Source organism: Delphinus delphis, chromosome 20, assembly GCF_949987515.2.
Source record: "Delphinus delphis chromosome 20, mDelDel1.2, whole genome shotgun sequence".
NCBI lineage: Eukaryota > Metazoa > Chordata > Mammalia > Artiodactyla > Delphinidae > Delphinus > Delphinus delphis.
Window position 1 is genome coordinate 57,068,540 of NC_082702.1, and position 6,724 is coordinate 57,075,263.

The 6,724-nt window shown below is 50.2% G+C and overlaps 1 long non-coding RNA gene across 1 annotated transcript; it reads right to left on the reverse strand.

Annotated features, from left to right (window-relative positions):
* Window positions 1-623: 623 nt before the first annotated feature.
* Window positions 624-3,857, reverse strand: LOC132416729 (uncharacterized). Its single transcript, XR_009517700.1, has 4 exons — window positions 3,773-3,857; window positions 3,092-3,197; window positions 1,936-1,998; window positions 624-801 (listed from the first exon to the last, which is right to left on the reverse strand). It is a non-coding gene; the product is annotated as an uncharacterized lncRNA (long non-coding RNA).
* Window positions 3,858-6,724: the final 2,867 nt, after the last annotated feature.

The window sequence follows — 6,724 nt, forward strand, 5'->3', positions numbered from 1 at the left end:
AGATAACATGTTAAATGAAAATTACAATTAAATTTATTAAGTATCACAATTCACCCATTTTAAAAGAGAAACATTTCTACTGAATTTTATTTTTCTTTATTACACATCATAAAAAAATTTTAAGTGTCCTAGGAGCCTTAAAGTCAGGCTTGCTATGGTATTACAGTCACAGATTACTTCATTTCATATATGTATTCATTTCATATATATATATATATATATATATATATATATACCAAAGTATTTACATTTTGTAACTTAATTTCTCACTCAATAGAGTTTGAAAGATCTGGACATTATAAAGGCAAACTCATTTTCTGCTGGAATGAAATGAGAAAATGAAAATTTTAAAAATTCATTTTATTAGGTAAATTCAGTAGGGACTCCCTGTTAGCCCCTGAAATAAACCAGCCTGCTTCTGTTTACTTTCTCCATCTTTCGGAGCCTTAAAATGAAAATTGAAGTCACTGCAATAGGTAAGCATACTCCCCCTCCCCTTCCTACCCGATGTTTGTGTAGAAATTGTAGGGTCTCTTTTCCTAAAAGTTGAGAATGGTGCTGAAGGCTGACAGAGTGAGTTCAGCCTAGGAGCCCCGCAGAAAGCTCACTGGTAGAGAAAGAAAGGGGCAGCGGGACGGGACGGGACGGGACGAGCGGGGTCAGAGCCACAGGAGAGACTGGAGTACTCACAGTTTCCAGTGACTGCTGCTGTCTCTCTGTGTCCTGGTCCCGATTCCAGAAGGAATGTGGCTCTTTGTGCAGAACCAGAATGCACATCCAGGAAGCTGGCAAAATCACTAGCTAAACAATCAATAGAGGAAACACAACAGATTAAAGTACCAAATTTGTTTTTTTCTCCAATAAAGGAAAAGAAAGTGAGCAGAGGGGAGGGTGGGGAAAGAAGACATGTTATAATTTTTTCCTGTGACCTGAGCTGGGCCCCAGGTTAATCTCAGTTCAAATTTGGATATTTGCTCTCCTGCACCCGCATAATATAAAGGATCATTCGACCGCCTGCAATGGACGCAGGCTTATCGCAAACCCTGAGATTCACTGTGTGAAACAGTCTGAGTTCCTGCCGCAGATCTGAAATGAGTTTTCCTATGAAAATACACTTTAAAACTCAGCGACCCCCGCCCCTAACGAATGCCTTCAGTGACAGGAAATGTTAACCATTTTAAGCACTTTTTATTTGCATTTGCTCTGAAGCTGAGGGAGTGAGGGGAGAAATGTACATTTAATGATTGGTCGTGAAAATCAGATCATGGAGTGAGCGTGGATCTGCATGTTTCTGAGCCGGTTGGGGGGTGGGGGTATTGAGCATCCTGGGTCCTGAATTTGCCCAGACAAGAGTGACTTCGCCCTGAATTCCCACAGAAGCTAGAAAGCGTTTGCATATATAGCAGTTGAGCCGTATTTCAAATTCTCTTGCTCTGTTGATAAGTTAAAGGCAGTCCCCTTCCACTTTACAGCTGGGGAGTCTACAGAAAAGTGCCTGTCTCACACTGTTTGTGGCACTGAGATGTGTTTGTGCGAGTGTTTTCTCCCTGGGATCAAAAGGGGAAAAAAAAAATTTCCCCCCGACTCAACTAAACACTGAAGCTCAGAAACACACGGAATGTGTATAACATTGTCCTTCAGAAATCCATCTTGATTTTTTTTTAAAAAACTCCTCTTTGATCAAAAGCCGACAGAGAATTACATTTTTCTCCATTCTGTTGCATTTAACGTGGACTAACACGGGGTGAGTTTAAACAAACAGATGGCCTGGGCATGAATGCTTCTTTCAGTTTGAGTAGCTCAAGGTGGGCTGGATCCATGGGGGGTGGGGGTGGGCCGCAGTCCAGAGGATTAGTTGGAGGGGAGGAAAGCTGCAAAGTTGAGGGGGGAGCTAAGACAAGAATAAACCCATGATGAAAACAATTTTTAAACTACCTCTCTGCTTTGAGCCTGCGATCCTCCAGCAAGTGTGCAGTGTAACTGTTGAAATTCTTCTGCCTAAAAGATAAATGGCCTACTTGATTCAAGAGTGTCAAGTAGGAAAAACAAAACAAAACAAAAACTCTTCAAAGTATATTTTCAGAAGATAATCTAATGCACAATGAACGCCCGGTAAGAGGGGTGTGCAGGGGAGAAGGCCAGCTCCTCGTGGGAAATCCTGCACGACAGTGGTACTCCAGCCGCCTTGGGGTGGAACGGGGGCCAACTGAGAAAGGCCAGTCCTGGCTTGAGGGTCTTCACAGGGTTGAACTGGACCTACCCACCCCGCCCCCCACCCCGAAGTCCCAATCAGAACGGCTGCTCGTGGCCTCCCATGTGGGAACTCTAAGCCACTGACCCACACGCCATGAAATCCTTCAGCCCAATGGGAACATACAGGGCTGTGCAAGACTGGGGCGAAAATTCTGGGGCGTGTGGACACTTGGAGGTCCCTGCTGAGAGCTACGCAATCTGCACTGTGTCTTCCCCATGTGGGAGGACGGAGGTGCTAGCTGGTGCCAGTCTACCCGTGGGTGGGCCGGCCATGGATGCCCCCCTTGGTCTCAGAGACCTTCCAGAATCCTCTTCCTCCACGGAAAGTCTGCAGAAGAGGGACAGCCATCCTCGCCTCTGCCCCACAGCCTGGGAGACATCTCACGTCTCCACATCTCAGGTATTAAACCCCAGCCAACTGTTTGGACAGGGTCTGTGCCCTGGCTTCAGGGCCCGGTGGGTGATAAAATGCAGAGGGCATCACAGAGAACCCTCTGAGCCAGCGTTCCCTCTCCCTTTCACTGCCTGCAGAGCAAGCATGACCTTCCCTCCGTGCTCCTTCCCTCTGGTGCTCAAGACGCCACTGAAAGGAAGGGGAGAAAAAATCAACAGGCCGTGTAGAGTCACTTGTCAGCAATGGCACACACCCCGCTGGGGTGCTTAATTAAAGGCCAGGCGATTTCTGGAGGATCAAACCAGAGAGAAGGAACCCAGACCCGGCCAGGCTGCTGTGTGGAAATTCAGGAGGCCTCTGGCCCGGGGACCCCACGACCCAGAGACCGGCCCCATGCTCGCAAACTTCACCGCGTCTCTCGGGTTCCTGGGCCCTGAGCTGTACCTCGAGCTCTTGGTGCTCAGATTCTAGCTTCCCATCCATGTTGGGGCAGACACAGCCCAAGCCTGGAGTTGGCAGGATCCCGACAACTTGGCGAAGGCAAAAGAGCCTGCAGGGGGAAGAAAAGGAAGAATGTTCTAGAAGGAGACAGAGCCCAGGCACTGGGCCGAGAAGGCAAGCGACACCCACTTTTCTCCCTCACCTGCCCTTTCTCTGCAACACCGAAAACAAACCAGGACAGCAGAAACGTATGTGCATAAAGAATGCAGTGACTGCACGCACACACACATGTACATGCACGCGTTTTATTTTCAATTTATTTATTTTAAATGCCAGACTATTTCTTCTTACTAAAGGCCTTTTCTCACACTGTTTTATCCCCTAGTTTCACAGAGCTTCCCTCCTTCATGTAAACGAAGGCATTTCCCACAGCCCTTTGGCTGGAATGTTCTAAAATGCTAGCATCGACACATTTCTATTTCATTTTATTGCAGAAAAGTTGTTTTATGGCACAGAGCGTGTGGTGTGTGTGAAGAACGAGCAAAGGAGGGGGGTTCTGCTGCGGAGGGGAGCTGCCCCGTGGTGCCGTCGGCCTCATATAAATCCTGAACAGTGACAGTTGAGCTGGCAGGAGAATTTGGGAAACCAACAGACAAAATATACAGTGCAGCCCGTAGGCCTCACCTTTACGAGGCAGAGAGAGCTTCTGGAATGGGTGGGCCAGGACCTCCGAGGCCACTCATTAGGCACTTGATGAATTGGACATGGGGCCCACTGCCCTCCTGGGGCAGTGAAACGCTCGAAAACCAAGTTTTATTAACCTAATAAAATGAAAGGGAAAAAAAGTCAGGAAAATTTCAGCTGCAAGAATAAACGCGAGGAGCGTAGCAAGTTAACCTACTTTTCATGTATTTAGAACCGTTTTGGCAGCTACGGGCAGTTCCCAAAAAGACCCCACATTCCTAACATCAGATTTCAGCCAACTGGCTATCAACTGGCCACGGCAGCCTAGGAGATCCAGGGATGCGTTGTCTCCACGGTCCCGGGAATGAATACAAGTCAGTACTTTTTCATCACGTTTAACGACAAAGCCAGGGAGGGAGAGAAGGAAAAATGGCAAAGCAAGGTCTTCAGGCGCAGACAGGGGGTTTGGAGAATGAAACGGACGCTGGCTGAGGTCTCGGGAATGCCGTCGCACCCAGAATCAGGGCTGCTGCCTCACAGGGGAGCAGTAACGAATTGGAGTAGTTCAAGCACAGGCAGACGTGCCAGGCTCTATTTTACCCACAAACGCCTCCAGGGACCCTCAGCTTGGGCATGGGGGCTGTGAGGGTCCCTTCTCAGAGACCAGCCCAAGCCCAGCCTTCTCGTGCTCCTGGAGCCGCTCGGGGCCATCTCAGTGGACCTGGAGCCTGCTTTGTCCAGGGGCCTGTCCAGGCGACCACTCCCCCCCAGGACGCAAGGGAGCTTTGTTATCTGTGGGACAGAGAGGCACAGGGTGCTGGCCAGCCTGTGTTCACACAGTGCCCCTGCACAGGGAGGAAACATTTCGGCAGCAGATGCTTCAGCAGGACTGTGCAGAGGAGGCAAAGATGCCTCCTCCCGATTCCCCACTCGGTATGCGGGCTCAGAGCCGGCCTCGCGGCACCATCACCCATGGGCAACGTGTCGGCAGCAAACTTTCCATCAGCCAGAATCAACAAGCCCCACCCCAAAACCTCACCTCCTGGTCCTACTCAGTGGGCCGGCCCACACCTCCCCATGGCCATTCCTTTTTTTTAATAACACACATACACACACTACTGCCACTATGCATGTGTACGACCACTGTCCACTCCTCGCTGGGCCCAGCTCCGGCCTCTGGGCAAGCCTGTAACACACACAACCCGGCCCTCCTGCGTGCAGATAACAGGATCTCATCTGCACATGCTCCTGCTATCCAGTTCCTAGGGTATTTGTGCACCTCTGAAAGGTGGGATAGCTCTGGGCTTTTTTAAGTTGCTTTAAAATTTCATTGCTACAGGGGATTTCTAGGGCAGTGAAACTCTTCCGGATGATACTGTAATGGTGGATACATGACATCACGCACTTATCAAAATCCACAGAATGTCCAGCACCAACTACGGACTTAACAATGATATATTGATGCTGCCCCATCAACTGCACAAAATGCACCACACCCATGCAAGACGTTAGCAATAGGGGAAACTGAGGTGACGGGGTAGCAAGGAGATGGGGACTGGCCTTTCTGCCCAGTTTTTCTGTAAACCTAAAACCACTCTAAAAAATGAAGTCTACTAATAAAAGAAACCTCGCTGCCAAAGTGATAGAAGGAATTTTCCTTCACTGCTCTCTTCCCCGTTTGGTATTTCCTGGGAAAGCAGAGAAGTTCAGAAAGTAGAAAGCTCAAAACAGAACAAAAATCCTACCAGCGCACAGCTATTCCACCCACCCCATTCAAGGCCATCCTGTGTTGGGTCCGGTCTCGGAGGACGTTTTCCAAGACTGGTTTCTGCAGACAGGGGTGGCCTGATGCTTCTGCAGTAGCGACAGTGATAAATCCAGGTTACTTGAACAGTATTCTCATTTATTTTTTATTTTTACACTAACGACCCATGGTTATGAGTGCAGTGACATGATCGCTGTTAAATAAACCGAAATCCTGCTTTCATTTCACAGCTGGTTCCATCCAATTTACAGTCAAATGTCAGCCCATCAACCAGGATTACCACGGTCATTCTGCCCCTGCCCTCTGAGGCCAAAGAGAAGGGTTCTGAGCCCACCTGTGAGCCCACAAACCTGGCACGGGTTGCGCAGGAGAAGCCACCTTGGGGTGTAGACTCCGAGGTGAAAGCTGACCTGAGGAGCCTCCTGCCCCAGTGGGAGGAAAGATGGGAAACTCACTGCCAACCTCTAGGGAAAGATGGGCCTTGTCCCTGTGAGAGAGAGACAAAGATGGGGAGAGACAGAGATAATGAGTGAGAGAGAGAGAGATGGGAGGAAGGAGCAGAGAGACAGGGACAGAAAGAAACAGAGACAGAATGAGGGGTGTCTGTAAGCCAGAAACTCGGCCTCCCCCCTCATCCTCCCTGGGAGCTGGCATCTGTAGCCCCGGCCAACGTAAGCGTGGACGCAGGGCAGGCACTGCATTTACACCATTTATACCGGACCTACCCCCCCCCCCCCCCCCCCCCCCGCCGCCGCTGTCAGCCCTGACACTCAGGCCTTGGCATGTCGGTTGCTCCGTCCTGCAGCCTCAGTGGCGCCACCAGGTGGTGAAAGCACAAACCCAGGTTCCCGCCCTCCAGCTCCGCTGCAGGAGCTTTTTACGAGGGTGGCCCCAGGATTTCAAACACCATGCACACACAGAGGGAGACACCCAGAATACCCAAACCACCGGTTCCATTCTGCCTGGAGCCGACTCACACGCAGTGTGAACCCACAGCGCCGCCTAAATCCAGCCGGCGGAAACATGGGGAGCAGACCCGATGTCTGGGGCCCCCAAAGGAAGGGGGCGACGAGGAACTCCAAGCTCTGGGTTTGGGGACGTCAGCCCCAGTGATGTGATCGCAGCCTCTTTCCTGCCCTTTGTTAGCTCAGAGCCAGTTTTCAAACCTCTAAACCTGGCCCAAGCCC